The sequence below is a fragment of the Ochotona princeps genome, chromosome 14, assembly GCF_030435755.1.
Source record: "Ochotona princeps isolate mOchPri1 chromosome 14, mOchPri1.hap1, whole genome shotgun sequence".
Taxonomy (NCBI): Eukaryota; Metazoa; Chordata; class Mammalia; order Lagomorpha; family Ochotonidae; genus Ochotona; species Ochotona princeps.
The window spans coordinates 20,229,812-20,247,344 of NC_080845.1; positions in this window are offsets into that span (position 1 = coordinate 20,229,812).

Genomic DNA, 17,533 nt, shown 5'->3' on the forward strand with positions numbered 1-17,533 from the left:
GTAGAGCAACCAGAACAGGAACCGGCACCCATGTGGGATCCTGGCACATGCAAGGCAAGAATTTAGCCAGCCACTGAGCCATTGTGCCAGGGCCAAGTATTTTATTTCTTTAAGGCTTGCTTCATAATGCAAAGTCAGTTAGAGATCCATAAATAAGTTATAATTGTAGTAGTACAATTCAATGAAGGGGAAAAACACCTGTGTCATTTGTGCTCTGTTAGTTCTGGCCTGGGTGAAGTTTCATGCATGGGGAAACTCAGACTCCTCCTTTTTCACTGAACAGGCAGAATGGCATGGAAGACGAGGAGGAAAAGTCACTGTGCATCCAAACAGAAACTCAACCATACCAGGTATAGAAGCTGGGAAATAGCAAAGGGGAGAATTGTGCACAGTTAAGTGCAGCCTGTTGGGGCCAGAGGGCAGCAGAGGGTCAGGTGCTGACCCGGGTGGAGTACCCACATACAGGAGTCCTTGCCATAGGCACAGAAGCCAATCTTCATTCAATAGAGCCTCCAAATGCAGCCCTTTATTAGCTGCATCTTCAGCCCCAGCCACCCTCCCTGATGGATATTCAAGGAGTAGCGTGGAGTGCGGAAAGAGCAGAGATCTTGGAGTGAGACCAATGGGATGTCACAGTCACAGACTGTTGCCTGACAGTCATGACACGCTTCTGAGAACCTGGTGCACAGCCACGAGCACAGATGGTATTGGCTATTCCCTCATATTAAGGACTTTGTCTCCTCCACCTAGGTTCGTTTTCCCAGGGATTGACCTTTCCTGGCAACCATATTTGCCTAACTCATTTGTGTAGGGGATAAAGAGAACAATCAGGCTGAGGGGAACGTGGCACCTGCTCAGATCATTGCCCGCTCTCTATTGGAAGTCTGGTTTAGGGTTTCCTGTGGCTAAGCTCCCCATTTCTGGGGCCTGAAACCTGCCTCTTAAACTGTTGCTTCCCATTAGGCTACATTGCAGAAGCCAGGCCCTGACCCACGCTGTACATATTGACTTGTAACCACATCTGGGATCCATGAGTGCTAATCCCAGAACCTTGCTCTGGAGGACGGACTGCACTGCCCAGCTCAGGCCCCCACTGAGGGCATGGGCAGCTGTTGGGGAGGGAGAGTCAGGGATGGACAAAACTGGGATGTCCTATTTCTTTAAAAAAATTTGTTTTATTTATTTGAAAGGCAACATTACACAGAGAGACAGAGGGAGAAGGAGAGATCTTTCATCTGCCGGTTCATTGCCCAAATGGCTACAGCAGTCAAAGAACTATTTTCAAGTCAAAGCCAGGAGCTCCTTCTGGGTCTCCCACATAAGTACAGAGTCCCAAGCACTGGGACCATCTCCTCTGCTTTCCCAGGCACAGTAACTGGGAGCTGGATGGGAAGTGGAGCAGCTGGAACTTGAACCAGTGTCTGTATGGGATGCCAATGCTGCAGGTGGAGGTTTAACTGAAAGCACCACAGTACAAGCCCTGACATCCTTCTTCTACACAGGCATGTTCTCATGCAAGTCCAAGACAGAGTCAGCACTGAGAAGGGAAAGCAGCAGCTCCCCTTGCCTTGCCACAGCTCAGCATGGGATCCAGATCAGCTCTGACCCTAAATTCAAGTGGTAGGAGTTTGGCATAGCAGTGAAGATGCTGTTGGGAAGACCTGCATCCCATACCCACTGCCTGGGGTTCAAGTCCCAACTCTACTCTCAAGTCTAGCTTCCTGTTAATGCACACCCTGAGAGATAGCAGGTGATGGCTCAAGCATCTGGGTCCCTGCCACCCACATGGGATGTACAGCTTGTGTTTCCAGCTCTTAGTTTTGGTCCAGCCTTAACCACTGTGGGCCTTTGAGGAGTGAACCAGCAGATAAAAGCTCTCTCTGTATATCACTTTATCTCTCTCTGCCTATCAAATAACCAACTATCAGGGAGGAAGAAAAGAATTCTAGATTTGAACTCGGCTTTGCGGTCACTAACTTGTCAAGTTAGGAGGTCAGCACGTGTCTTAGCAGATCGTTTTAGCTTGAGCTTTAACTTTAAAAATTGATGCATGTGATATGTGGATCTCACCCTGGACCCACAAAATTTACAGGTAGGCCTGGTCGAGATTAAACGCAAAAGAAGTAGATGTGTACACACTGCAGGTCCAATAAGGAGTGTTCGCCTTTCTGCCCAGAAGGTCAGTGTTGCTCTTAGAATGCAGGTGTAAATGTGAACCCTTCTCTAAGTGGAGCCACCACTTCCTTCTCTCTCGGGTGTAGTTCCATTCTGTGTTGACGCCTCTGGCCTGGCTATCATGCCTGCAGGCATTTCTGCTGAGACACTGATTCTGGCGCTGTTAACTAAGGCCAATAAAACTCATGCCAACCAGGAAGGCCACGTACCCTTCTGAAGGGCCTCTCTGGGGAGGCAGCCTGGCAGTAGGTGGGGCTTCAAGAACCTACCCTGTTGGCCAGAGTGACCAGTGGAGAAAGGTTGCTGGGTGTGGCAGACAGAGAGGGATAGCAGCCCACCTTGGGGACTCAGAGAGGTACATGCTTCTGAGCTCGGGGGGAGACCTCCACGATCTCCTAAGGTCCTGGGAAAGGGGAGGGGGTGCCAACTTATCTGGGACTCAGCAGTTCAGGGCTCAGAGCAGGCCTGACTGCTCTGATAAGTTGGAACCAGCAGAACTGGTTCACTGCACTGGGTCGCCTGAATTTGCTGTTGGGTATCAGCTTCTGTACTTTGAAAGTGCACGTCTGCTCTTGGCATTTTAAACAGTAAGTAGGAGTATGCTAAGCAACTAATGGAACTGGCTCAGAGGACGGAACAGACACAGGGAATGGCATATGAAAAGAGCAGCGGGCTTAGAGGTGGCAGTGTATCAGAGGACACTGAAGAAGGAGACACAGGGGCATGTGTGTCCTTGGGAACGCTGGGAAGGTCATTGGATCATGTGGAAAACTTTGGAGCATCCTAACGCTGCCTCACGGATCACAGAAAAACATGCATCTGAGACCGATTTCTTCCTCCTTAAGAACTTTGGAAAGTTTTTAAATTTTGGTTACTAAGTATCTTGGTTACAAAGTAACCATACGGTACATTAGGTTTTAAATTCCCCTTCCATTTTGAATCTATCAATTACTCTGTCAGTCGTCTACTTGTATTTTTTGAAAAATCACCAGAAATAGAAATTTATTACAAAACAAACCATTTTTTAAAATCACAGACATTCATTTGAGAAGTTGGGTGTCCTACCTAATCCTAAGAGAGAGATCCCTGAAAAAAATCACAATTAAAAAAAAAAAAACCCTCCTGGACAGGCCTTGTGGCATTTCAGGTTAAACTTCTGCCTGGGATGCCCACATTCCACAATGCAGTACCTGAGATTGAGTCCTGCCTTCCAGTTTCCAGTCAGCTCCCTGTGAATGTACACCCTAGCAAGGAGCAGGTGATGGCTCAAGTACTGTGCCCCTGCTAGTCATATGGGAGACCAGCATGAAGCTCCCAGCTCCTGGCTGTGGACCATCTCACTTGGACTGTGGAGAGCCTCTGGGGAGTGAACCAGAGGACAGAAGGTCTCTATCTATGCGCCGTTCCTCCTGTCATTATGCCTCCGCCACCCCCACCCCCTAAAAAGACACATAAATAAGTCCTCTAAAAAAACGCCTCAAGATTTCAAAAATAATAAATATGGCAAATGTCTTAAATGTACCCAAATGCAAAAGGAGCCTACAATTCTCAGAAAACAAAATCTGTTCCATTCTATGTCAGATCACCTGGGGACAGATTCTCCCTAAAGATCAAGGGACTGAGGACTCGCATTGAGGCAATGGATTTAAACAGGTTTGATCTGTCTATCTGTGCTTTTTGCCAAACTTGCTCTCAAAGGCTTAGGAGTTAGGGATGTAATAAACCCACCTCCACAACCAACCTCTCCTCCCCCAAAACGCATATTGTTTTTTAACCCCCTCTTGCCCTTCATGTTAAATCTAGGTTGGCTCACGCTGATGATGGAACACTAGTCCTTTATACCTACAGTTAGAATAAACGCAGCATTGTTCATGTGCCAGTCTTCCAAGAGGCAAAGACTTAATTAATCTAGTAAGGCTTCCCTTGAAAACAAGCCAGACCTTTCAGATGGGGAGCGTGGGTCAGCACCATGAGGGTATTTTGCAACTACCATTGCTGTGGACAGTTCAGATGGCTCCTGCTAGCATATTCTCCAGATTTTGCAAGTAGGAAGTCTCCGGCTGGGAATGCCGAAGAGCAGGTACTTTTGTTTGGGGCCATGAAACTGGACAGGGGCTTGAACCTCCACCAGGCCAATGCCCTTCCCCTCTGTAATGGGCCAGCTACACCTGCACCTCCAGCACCAGGACTGGAGGAAGCCAAAGCGCAGTGGAGGTGCGATCTCAGGAAGCCGCCCTGGCGTGTCTCTAGAATGTTGCCAATAACAGAGGTGAAGGTGTGGCCTAGCTCTGCTGAGCGAAGGCCCACCCTAGGCTTTTGCTCACGGAAGTAGTCATTCTCAGTAGCGGGTTTAATGTAATGATTCCTCCCAGAAAGTGTCCTGGGAAAACCACCGCATTGCCGGGTGCTGGCGGTTGACCTAGCAGCAGGAGCAGTGGTAGTGATAGTGGTGGAGGCAGTATTGGATTGATTGATTGATTCGATACAATTTTTTAAATTAAATTTTGCAGATTTATTAGAGAGACTCCATTCTCCAGGCTGCTCAAGGTTGAAGCTTGGAACTGGGAACTCCATCCAGGTCTGCCCTGTGGGTGGCAGAAGCCTAATGACTTTGCCTTCACAGCTGCCTTTTATTGGCGAGAACCTGGATTCAGGATCCAGAGCCCTGAGTGGAGCATTGGCATTCCCACTTCACTGACTGTTTTAAGTGTCCCAATTGGCTTTTTGACATGCACTCACAGGGTGAAAGTGGCAGGACCCACATTTAGCACCGCGGAGCAGTATGGGAGCACAGCCCACTCTACAGCTCTGATCTCCAGAGCCTTCGACAGGGCCAAAGAGGGTCTGCTCCTGTGCTGCCAGGCACTACAGTCCTGAACACCTGCAGGCTGCTAGTGGAACCAAGGGACTAAGTTGGCTATTCTTGTTTCATCTCATCTTTAACAGCCGATGGTCACTGGGGGTTATCTTACTGATCAGTGCAGCAAGAAGTCTGCTGGCCTTAGGATACAAAGGGAGGACAACTTTAACTCTTTGCCCCTGGTCACCTCCTCTTTCCAGAATACTTGGACATACAGGCTTCTCTTTGACCCTCAGCCTGGAAGCCCCAGTGCCCAGGCTTTTCCTCAGTGACCCCGACAGCACTGCTCAAACCTCAACAAGGAGAAACATCACCCTATCTGTTTTGCAAAGAGCCTGCCTCTCAGGGCACAGCTGCTTAGGTCACCTGCATTATATATCACAGTGCCTTGGATTGAGTCCCAGTTCTATGTTTTTGTAGTTGTAAAGATTTATTTATTTTCATTGGAAAGGCAGATTTACAGATAGGAGGAAAGACAAAGACAAAGATCTTTTATCTCCTGGTTTACTCCCCAGGTGACCTCCATGGCCAGAGCTGGGCCAATCTGAAGCCAGGAGCCAGGAACTTCCTTTAGTCTTCCACATGGGTTCAAGGTTCCAAGACTTTGGACCATCCTCCACTGCTTTCCCAGGCCACAAGGCAGGGAGCTGGAAAGGAAATAGAGCAGCAGGGTTATGAACCAGCACCCAGATAAAATGCCAGCTCTTAAAGCTGGAGGATTAGCTTAGTGAACCATGGTGCTGCCCCCACCACCCCAGTTCTACTTTTGATTCCAGCTTCTTGTTGATGCATACCATGGGGGGCAGCAGGCAATGGCTCAAGTATTTGTGTCCCTGTCACCCACTTGGTAGACCTGGATGAAGCTCCTGCCTCCTGATTTGAACTTGGCTTAGCCCAGCTGTTGTGGGTTTTTGGGATGTAAGTCCGTCTCCATTTGTGTGTGTGTGTGTGTGTGTGTGTGTGTCCTCTCTTTCATTTTTTAAGGGAGAAAAAAGTGCATATGATTTTCTGTAAGCAGGATGAGGTTGGCAAGCATTGCTAAAGCTGAGTGTGATATTCCAAACCGCTAATTTGCTAAAATAATTTGGGAAAGTGCTACTTAAAACCCTGACAGGAGTGAAAGCAACATTTCTGGAATTTGTGGGAGGCCAAAGTCCATGCTACCTGAGGTTATGTTTGCTAATTGTCTCAGTGGTTGTTTATTAAATGGCTATGGAATACTTACTTCCCTCTGTCAGGATACTTGGCCCAGAGAAGCAGGCTTATTCACCAAGATTTCCAACTGTGACCCAAGTGAAAGAATCAGCCCTAGTTCATATCAACTGGACATCTAGAATCACATAATCTGCTTTTCCTGGAAAAGGTGTACAGGACTTTTTCACCACTGCCTTTCCCATATTTCTTTGGGGGAAAAAATGAAAGTACAACAGGTAACTATGTTGGCACTCTGATATAGTTAACACAAATTTGGCCTTAACCAGGCCCAGAATGGCCAGCAGCCATTGGCTGCTTTTCTCCCAGCAGTGTAATGCTTGCCTAGAAACAAGGTAACCTAACCCATTGCCTAAAGCTCTAACTACTCTAACCACTCTAACCACCAGGCTTAACAGGTTTCTTAGAGCTGGAGGCAATGGCCTAGGTTGCCTCACATCTAGGCAAGAGTCCCTTAAATGAGGACTTGTCCTATAGAGATGGTGTCCTGACATAGGCACCTTGAGAACCCTGCTGTCTCCAACCACACAGAATTCAGTGCAGTGTGGAGGGAGTCATAAAAAATCAGGCGTTTCTTCGTTACTCCAGAAATTCACACATGGTGACAAAACACACTTTAAAATGTTTGAAAAGTCAGCAAGAATGTTGGAAACACACGTTATGAAGTGAAAAGGAAAATTATAACACAACATACGGGAGAGCATCTCATCTTGATTTAGAAAAAATTCATTCCTTATTGACTTGCTGGTCGTTCTCAGCCTCCACCAGCACCGCCAGGTACATTTGCAGAGCCATGAGTTGAAGTCACACAGGACATTCCAGCTCTGATGATCACTTTTGGGCAGTTTTGTATGGATAAACTATTATATTTGTTTATTGCACTATTGTGTTACAACTTTCTATTCATATTTTTTTATTCATATTTATATTAGACTATTTTGGTTGAAAAATATTGTTCACTTAAATGAATCTGGATGTATATATATGTTTATATGTATAATTGTATGCATATATTTGTATATGTATAAATGTATGTGTGTATACATAAGTGAGTATTGGTGTTTTGTGTATAATTGTATGCATATGTATGTGTGTGTATATGAGTGTATATATATATTTAAATGTGTTTGTGTGTGCATGTATAGCATGTTTGTGTATGTAAAATGTGTATATGCATATGTATCTCTGTGCATAAATCTGTGAATGAATGAAATGTGAGAAAGGATCTGCAATTGGCTCTCCAGGTTTTGCATTCATGTATTCAATCTACTATAAATCAAAAATACTCAAGAAAAAAAACTACTGAAAATATACAAACTGTCATTATTCAGTAAACAATAACAGCTATTTACATAGCCTCAGCATTAGATATTACAAGTTATCCACAGACAAGTCACATGTCTGGGACGATGTGGGAAGGTTCTGGGCAAACACCTCCCCATTTCGCGTAAGGAATTTGCACACCTGCAGACTTTGACCCCCAGGGATCCTGGAAACCACCCTCACGGACACTGAGGAACAGGGTTAGATCAAAATGACAGCTGGTTTCCTTTGAATGGTTGCTTTAAAAATGTGTTCCTCTTTTAAAACATTGCCCAAGAATGTTTATACAATGAGTGCATGTTAGTTTTATAGCAAGGGGAGAAATAAAGGTAGTTCTTACTTGAGAGAAATGAGGAGATATGAAAAATAACATCTGGGCATCTAGTAGATGCCCCCAAGCAGTTCAGCTAGCTGATATCTTTACTTCTCCCAATTATTCCCATTTTAAAGACAAGGAAACTGCCTCAGTTCCAAGTAGGAGGTGGATGAGGGTTTTTGGTTTGTTCTTGACTGGAGTAAAATATGACATCACATGTAGCATTTTGATCATTGTGCAGTATGCAGCTCATGGTATTAATATATTCATAACATTGTACAGCCGTCAAGACCATTCTTGCTGTCTCAGAGAACCTGGATCCATTATACACTAACTCCCCATTCCTTTTCCCCTCAGCCCATGGCAACTTTCATTCTCCTTTTGATCTCTATTAATGGGCTAATCTAGATACTCTGTATAAATGGAATCCTACAATATTTGTCCCTTTGTGTGTCTGGTCTCTTTCTCTTCTTTCTTTCTCTTTCTTTCTTTCTTCTTCCTTTCTTCCTTTCCTTCCTTCCTTCCTTCTCATTCCTTCTTTCTTTCTCTCAATCCACATCCTTCCTTCCCTCTTTCTTTCAGATTTATTTACTTCAAAGGAAGAATGAGAGAGAGAGAGCTCTTCCATCCACTGGTTCACTCTCCAAACGGCCACAGCTGCTGGGGTTGGCCCAGATCAAAGCCAGAAGCCAGGAACTGGCTCCATCGTAATGTCCCAAGTGAGTGGCAGGGACTCAAACACTTGGGCCATTTTATCATACTTTCCCAGATTCATTAGCAAGAACGTAAATTGAAAGTAGAGTAACTGGGACTCAAATCAGTGCTCTGATGTGGAGTACCAGCATTGTGAGCTGCAGCTTTACCTGCCGCACCCCAATGCTGGTTCCTCTGCCTTGCTTCATTTAGCATAGTGCATCCAAGGCTCATCCATGGTGTAGTGCGTGCAGTATCTTACGCCTTTTTATAGCTGATAATATTCCATAGTGTGGATATATTACATTATTATGTTGATAGAAAGTTTGTTCCTACCTTTTGGCCATTATGGATACTGTTACTGTAAATATTGATATACAAGAACCTATTTTAATCCCCTTTTCAATTATTTTGGATCTTCAGACATGGAAGTGGAATTTTTGGATTATAACGTAATTCTCAGCTTAATATTTTTTAACGACCAGAGTTAGAAGTTTGCCTTTTAAATTTTTTATGTAATTGAAAGATAAACAGTATGAGAAAGAAAGAGAGAGATCCTCCATCTGTGGGTTCATTCCCCAAATTCCTACAACAGCCAGGCCTGGACCAGGCCAAAGCCAGGAACTGGGAACTTAGGATCTCCCATGTGTCAGGGACCCTGTCACCTGCTGCTTTTCCGGGTGTGCATTGGCAGGAAGCTGGAATCAGAAGCAGAGCCAGGACTTGATTTGGCTCCATTATGGATGTAGTATGCCAAGCAGCATCCTAGCCACTGTACCAGATACCTGCCCTTGTGTTACCCTTTGGAGAAATTATCAAACTGCTTTCCACAGCAGCCACATCCCTTCTACCTCCCCACCAGTAACGTACACGGGCCTCAGTTTCTCTATATCATTATCTACACCTAGCTTTCTGATTTTGGGGGGATAAAGGCCATCTTTAGGTGTCATTAACGTGAAAATGTCCTCATACTATGATTTTACTTGCATTTCTCAAATGGTTTGTTATGTGGAGCAACGTTACAAATGTGTATTGAATGTTTGTATACCTTCTTTGGAAAAATATCTGTTCAAGTCCTTTGTCTATTTTTAAATTGGGTTATTTTTTGTTGCTATGTATTTTTCATATGTTCTGAATACTAATCTGCTACAGTTATATGATTTGCAAATATTTCTCCCATTTTTCTGGGTCTTCTCATTCTCTTAGATTTTTTCAGGTTTATTTATTTATTTATTTTATTTGAAAGGCAGATTTTATAGAGAGAGAAGGAGAGCCAGAGAGAGAGATCTTTCATCTGCTGGCTTACTCCCCAAGTGGTCATAATAGCTGAAGCTATGCTTGTCAAAAGCGAGGATGCAGGAGCATCTTCCACTTCTCTCACATGGGTGCAGGATCCCAAGAACCTGAGCCATTCTCTGCTGCCCTTCCAGGCCATAAGCAGAGAGCTGGATTGGAAGTGGAGCTGCTGCGACATGAACCAGAGCCCATATGCGATGCTGGCACTTGCAAGCACTGTGCTAGCCTGATACTTATTTATTTATTTGAAAGTAAGAGTTTCACAGAGGCAGATCTTCCATCAAATAATTCATTCTCCAGATGGCCTTAACAGCCAAGGCTGAGCTGGGTCACAGCCAGAGCCTAGAGCTCTATACAGTTCCTCAATGTGGCTGGCAGGGGCCCAAATACTTGGCTCTTCCTCTGCTGCTTTTCCCAGGCCAGTGGCCGTGAACTGGATGAAAAATGGAGTAGCTGGGACACAAACTGGCACATATATGGTATGCCAGCATCACAGGCAATGACTTTATCCACTACGCCACAGGTCAGCTCTGTCACTCTTTGATTGTAGCCTTTGATACTCAAAAGTTTATTATTTTGATGAGATCCATGTAAGGCTATTGTGACTTTTGACTGGGCTTTGGACGTTGTATCCAAGATCTTTGACAGCGAGAAGATTGCTCCCTGTGCTTTCTTCTCTGGGTTTTCTTATTTTCATTCTTTTGCTTTGCTCTGTTCACTCATTTCTTTGAATGAATGTCTGGACCATGGCGACAGGTAGAACTGGCATAGATTTTTGACATGGGGCTCTCCAGTTTCCTCATCACTGTTTGTCAGAAGACTGTCTTTTTTCACTGGATGATCGTGACGCCCTGGTCCTTGTTGGGTTACAGTGGATGTTTTGTAGTAGAGTGTGGGGCAGGGGTGGGGGCTGGGTGAACTGGGAGGCCCAGGTTTCCCTGCTGAGTCTGTCTCCCTCTTCTAAGCCCAAAAGAGCTTGTCACAGAGTCCCTGAGAGCAGCACCCAGGCAGAGATAGGAGGCCTTGGGCAGTGCCCGAGGGCAGCTAAGCTAGGGCTGGGCTGATCCCTCTGGATGCCAGTCCAAATCAGCTGACTGGGCCTGGCATGGGGACTGGCCAGACCGGTTTGTAGGTGGCCTGCTCCCTAAGCACTGGCTCATTGGCTACAGCAGTGACCTGCGCTCTTTCTCTCCTTTCCTGCAACTCCCCCTTTCTCTGTCTCCTCCCCTCTTGTACACCCTCCCTGCCAAGTCCTGCATGAAAAACTCTGGGCCACTGACCTCACTCCTGCTCTTCTGGGTCCCTATGGGGCCCCTGTCCTTCTCTGGGCACCTGGCCAAGCCAGTCAGTCTCCACTGCAGAAGATTTCTGCCTTCTCAGTGGATGGAAAATTATTGATAATGGCCCGACCAATGTGTTAACGATGGCAATCCACATTTATTGGGTACTTATCAGACATGGCTAACACACTTTGGGACATTTCTTTCTCATAATGAACTTGTGAGGTCGATCCTATTAGTCTACCCTGGTGAGATATCAGAAACATTCTGTGCCCAAGGTCATAGGGCCAGGATGTGGCCCAGCCAGCATTCAATACCACCTGCTAACAATACTCCTGATCTAGACTGGGTGCCCACTCTGCTGCAGGTACCAAGGTCACGGAATAAGCAGTTGTGTGTGTCTGCTTATGTGTGAGTAGTGTTTGTGTGTAGGTGCATGTATGTGTGTGTGTGTGTGTGTGTCCAAGCAGCAAACTGTATCAGAAGGCCCATGGCACAGTAACTTAACTCAGGGGAGAGTGGAAATGAGCAGCATTAGATGTCAGAGATTTTGAAAACCCAGACTTTCCTGTATCCACTAGGGGCTTTCCCCCCTCCCCCATAGAGGAACAAGGCTGCCAAGCAGGGAGCCGATGGGAGAAGAGTCAGCAACTGAGATGCCCATCATTAAAATTCTTCAACACTGGACCAGACACAATGGCTCAATGGCCTGGGAAAGCAGTAGAAGATGACCCAAAGCCTTGGGACCCTGCACCTATGTGTGCGACCCAGAAACTCCTAGCTTCTGATCCACTCGGTTCCGGCTGTTACAGTGACTTGGGGAGTGAACCAGTGGATGTAAGATTTTTCTCCCTGTAAACCTTGCTTTCCAATAAAAATAAATAAATCTTTTTTTTAAAAAAAAGTTCTTCAACACAACCTGCGACCATTCAGCAGCTGGGCGTGATCGCTGTCTGCACTGTTCCAATCCCTCTTGGCTGGACTCACTGATACTGCGCTCCCAGCAGCAGGCTCAGGCCTGTCTAGCTCAGAAACAGCTCCCTCAGCCAGGCCTCCACAAGGCAGAAAATGGCAGCTAAATAAGATGCCCTCAATGTTCAAGGAGTTCTCCCTCCGACAGAAAAGGGGACTGGTCAGGCAGAGACCTAGGAACCACCTGCCACCTACTTCCTTGTTCTCCAGCATATCGCATTGAGGCAACCTCCTTTTTTGCCCTACAGTTGCGTGTCTTTTTTCTCAGCTCTATTCCCTGCCAAGCACTTGGGTCTGTTAGTACAGTTGGTACCCAATCTGTGCAGAGAGGAGGAGGAAGGTGTGCACATGGAGCTCTGACAGGGCAGGTCTGTCTAAAAAGTGTCAGAGATGCCATCCAGAAGCAGATATTTGGCACATTGGTTAAGATGCCCATTGGGTTGCCCACATCCCACATCAGAATCCTGAATTCAAGCCTTGACTCCTCTCCCAATTGTAGTTTCCTGCTAGCATGCTCCCTGGGCAGCAGCAGGTGATGGATGGAGCCTTTGGGTCCTTGCCACCCATGTGGGAGGCCACGACTGAGTTCCCCCAACTCCTAGCTAGAGCTGCAATGACTCCAGCTCCAGTCATTGCAGGCATTTTGGGAGTGAAACAACAGATGGGACATCACTGTCTGTCTTTCCTTAGCAAGATTAGAGACCTGAAGGTGGGAAGTTGGGAAAATACATCTGAGCTGATGGATCACCTGTCAGGGTTAGACAGCTTCCTGAAGACAGCTGAAGAGTGGCAGTAGCTTAGAATTTTGGATGGTGGTGAAGGGTCAGAGCCAGTGCAGCCATAGCAGGGCCAGACTCATGAAGTCCTTATTCCCTATATCCAACGGACAGCCCTTGAGACATAGGCCCTCCAGGTGCCCTGGTATAAAACATGCTCTGTCTGCCTCTGGAATTAGGCTTGTTAAAAGCCTTTATGTGGTGTTTGTCAGGCCACAGAGATGACCTATAGGCCCCTTCCAGAGCCCTAGATGCCACCATCTTACTGGTGTTCCTTGTCCTCAGCCTTAGTCCATTCATTTTGGGAGGGTTGATCTGGGCACCGAGTGAGGGGCACATGGGAGGTGAGAGGTCACAGCAGAAGAGGCTGGGTTAATGGTCCAGGGCTCCAGTAATGGGAAAGCTGGGGGTTTGGAAATAGATAATGGGGGATGAGGGAGATTTGCAAGTTTCTAACCTCAATGGCAGTAAAGGGCAAAGAAAGGCCCTGTCCCCTCATCCCCAGCCTGAGGAAAGTCTCCTCCCATGCCAGGGACGGCTTGGGGGAAGGGAGGGAACATTAATCAGATTGGCCAGATTCCAGGATGGTCATTGGGCACCTGTACTTCTGAGTGGGGTCACTGAACATTTTAAAAAAAAGCAAGAAGGCACAGGAATGTGGGCCTGAGTTCCTTACACCCACACCCAAGTACATTGCCTTTTGCTTCTCTGGTCAACTGACCAGACTAGTAAACCTCCCCAACCAAGGACTTACAGAGGGGAACTGCTTGCTGACACCCAGCCTGTAATGTGGTTGCTTTATTAGAGAGGCCTGAGCATTAAGCAGTCCCAGCCAAAAAAACAAAACACAGCTTGTGTCCTGTTGCTACGGCCCTTGGTGTCTGTGTCCCCCTGGGATAGGAATGGACAGTGGCAGAACACTGTTGTTGTGTAGTGGCTGTCATTGCAGTATCCTCAAATATCTGCCTTTATCTTGAACAGCTCCATCCAAAGGAAGAAAAGGGCTGCAGGAGCAGGGAGAGGGAGACAGGAAGGATATATTGAAATCAAATTGAAAGACAGGGTGGTGCCTAAAGGTTAGAAACCGGCTCTGGGGAGCAGGGAACAAGATCCCCTCCCAGTGAGTCAGTGTAGGCAGGAGCCCCAGGGTGGCCCCAGGGAAGGGTTGGGTTCCACCTTGCAGAGGCTAGAGGGAGGGAAGGAGTGGATCCAGAGGTTGTAGTCCTTGCCACAGCCACAGGTTAGCACCTACATTCCCTGGGGCCAGTTGCATTGCTTCTCTGACCCCAGTCTCCTTGCTATCAAGTGGGAAGAAGAGTACGGAACTGCCAGGGCTGCCCTGAAGAACAATTACATGTGGTAATGTCTGTGGCTACACGTAATAAGTCATAAATCTCTGCCTGGCTTAAAGAGGCCTTATTCTTTTTGTCATTCCCAAAGGAATGACAAACAGATGCCTTTGATAAGCATTTGTGAGTTCTCAGCTCCACTCATCTCTCTCTGCCCCGTCTTCCCTCCGGCCTCAGAAAATGCCATCTATGGTGCCCCCGATCCCTGCCACAAAGCATCCTGTGTATATCTGTTCTCTAGTTATTATGGCCCAGTTTCTGTCATTGCTATGAAATACCCCAGGCTGGGCACATTATAAAGAGGGTTGACTCAGCTCCCAGGGCTAGAAGTTGTAGGGTGAGCCCTGATGATGGCCTCATGGTGGATGGCACTGTGATGGCAGAAGCAAGGGTGAAAGACAGAGATCATGAGATGAGACACAAAGCCAAAGCCAACCTAGGGCTCAAGATTCCCCTTTTAAAACAACTATCCTGGGGCTAGTGTTTGTGGCACAGTAGGTTAAGCTGTCACTTGCAATACTGGCATCCCATATCAGAGAGCCCACTTGGGTCCTGGCTATTCTGCCTTTGATCAGCTGAAAAGGCTGTGGATGATAGCTCAAGTATTTGGGAGACCTGGATAGAGTTCTAGGTTCCTGGTTTGGGATTGGCCTGGCCCTGGCTGGATGCTCTATCTTTCAAATAAACATAACTTTTATTTTATTTTTTAAACTTTTTATTCTTACTTTCTGTTTTATAGTTTTGTGGGTATAGGGCTTTCCCCATCTCCCTCTGTTTCCTCTGTTCCCCTTCTCTCCTCTCCATTATCCTCTGTATTTTACAATAACATAAACCTTCAGCTGTAGTCTCAACTCCAATGTTCTCTTCTTCGCATGTGTCATGACACTGTAGGTATAAGCAATAGTACAGAGTCTAGTATCTTGTCAAGGGATATTTAAAAGTTTTACTAGGAGCCTACTTTTGTTGGGGAGTAGGGGTGTATACTTCAGTTCTTCGTTTCCCAGTACTCTGGTCTCCAGCTCATCATTTATTTGTAAGATGACAAGCGTGTACTTGGTTACCTTTATACCTTTTCATTTTGTATCTTGGGTGAAAGTTATCATATATCAGAGAGAACATATGATATTTGTCCTTTTGGGATTGGCTTATTTCACTGAACATAATGGTCTCTAGTTGGGATCATTTTGTTGTAAATGGTAGAATTTTTAAGTGGCTGAGTAGTATTCCATAGAGTCGATGCATCATAGTTTCTTTATCCAGTCCTCTTTCAATGGACATCTAGGTTGTTTTCATGTCTTTACTATTGCTGACTATGCTGCCAGGAATACAGGGATGCAGGTTGCTTTCTCATATATAGGTATCACTGCTTTTGAATATATTCCCAAGAGTGAGATTGCTGGGTCATTTGGTAGATGAGTTGTCAGTTGCCTGAGCATTCTCCATACTGACTTCCATAGTAGCTGCACAAGTCTACTATCCCACTAACAGTGGAGTAGGATACCCTTTTCCCCACACCCTGGACAACAAGTGTTGTCAGTAGGTTTCTGTATATAGGCAGTTCTCACTGGGGTTAAGTGAAACCTCAACATGGTTTTTAGTTTGTATTTCCCTCATTGCTAGCAAGCTTGAGCATTTTTTCATATGTCTGCTAGACATCTGAATTTGTTCCTTTGAAAAATGTTTGTTTCCTTCACCCATTTCTTAACTGGTTTGTTTGTTTTGCCTTGTTGTGTTTCTGGAGCTCTTTGTTTATCCTGGATATTAGTCCTCTGTTTATTACATAATGTGCTAAGATTTTTCTCCCCATTCTGTTGATTGACTCTTCGCTCTGTTGACTGTTTCCTTTGCAGTACAGAAGCTTCTTAGTTTGATGTAGTCTCATTTGTTTATTTTGGCTTTGATTGCCTTGTGCTTTTGATGACTTTTTAAGGAAGTCTTTGCCTAAGCCTATATCTTGTAGAATGCTTCCTATGATAAACACGACTTTTAAAAACATCACCAACTGCACTGTTTTGTGAGAACTAAGTGATTTCCCTGGAGTGCTACTTTATCCGTCTGAGGGTGATACCCTCTCACTCTCCACTTGGACTTTCCCATTTCTCTTAGCACTGCCATGCTGGGCACCAAGCTGCCAACCAAAGAACCCCTGGGGGAAACACCCTACCCACATCCACTCTGCAGCCATGATGCTTCTTCATCATTTCATGTCTCTGTGCAGGCTTCTTCCTGTTCATCTCCTAATATTAACGAGTCAAGCATGCTCAAAATTCTTTGCCTGAAATCTTTATCCCTTTTGACCACTGCCACACTCTCTCCTTTCAGAAATTAATATTTCTCCTTTTAAAAAAAAGTATTTATTTTACTTCAAAGTAAGAAATACAGAGAGAGGGAGGGAGAGACAGAGAGCTCTTTCTTACACTTGTTTTTTTATTCCTCAATGGCAGCCAAGGCCAGAGTTAGGTTGGTCTGTAACTGGGAGCCAGGAGCTTCTTCTGGGTCTCCCATACTGGTACATCCTCCACTGCTTTCCCAGGCCACAAGCAGGGAGCTGAATCAGAAGTGAAGACTCAAACCAGCACCCCTGCTATGCCACAGTGCCCAATCCCCCTTTTAATTAATTTATTTAAAAGTGAGAGAGAGAGAGAGAGAAACACTGTCCATCCACTAGTTTACTCTAGATGGCCATAGTATCCAAGGCTGCCGGAGCTAGAAGCTTCATCCCAGTCTCCCACATAGATGATAGTGACCCAGCTACTAGGGCCATTTTCTGTTGCATTTCCCAGACATATTAACAGGGAGCTGGATGGGAACCAGAACAGCTGCAACATGACCTGGCACAAATACGGAATATTGCAGGCAGCCCCCAGTTGTATATTTTTAATAAGATTTTACAGCTCATAAAGCTACTTAAAAAAATTATCTGTTTTGTCTTGCACCACATGCCACAGTGAAAGTTTGAGGCTAGTAGCATCCATCCATTTTAGAGATAAGCAGACTGAGTATCAGCCTAGAACTCAGCAGCAGTCCCATCTCTCTCAGAGACACCACCTTAATTTTCTCTTTCAGTATATGTGCTGCTGAAGTGAACACTGCCCTAATTCTCTCTCAAGCCTGTGCTGTGTCTTTATTGCTCCCACCACTGGGCTCTTCTTAGCACCCCCACAGGCCCTAGCTGCAGCCCAGCACGTCCACTTCAGAGGCCCTTCCAGGCCTCAATCATCATGACCCTTCACTGGCACACACCTGATTCAATCCACCACTTTCTCTTCTTTCAAATCCTC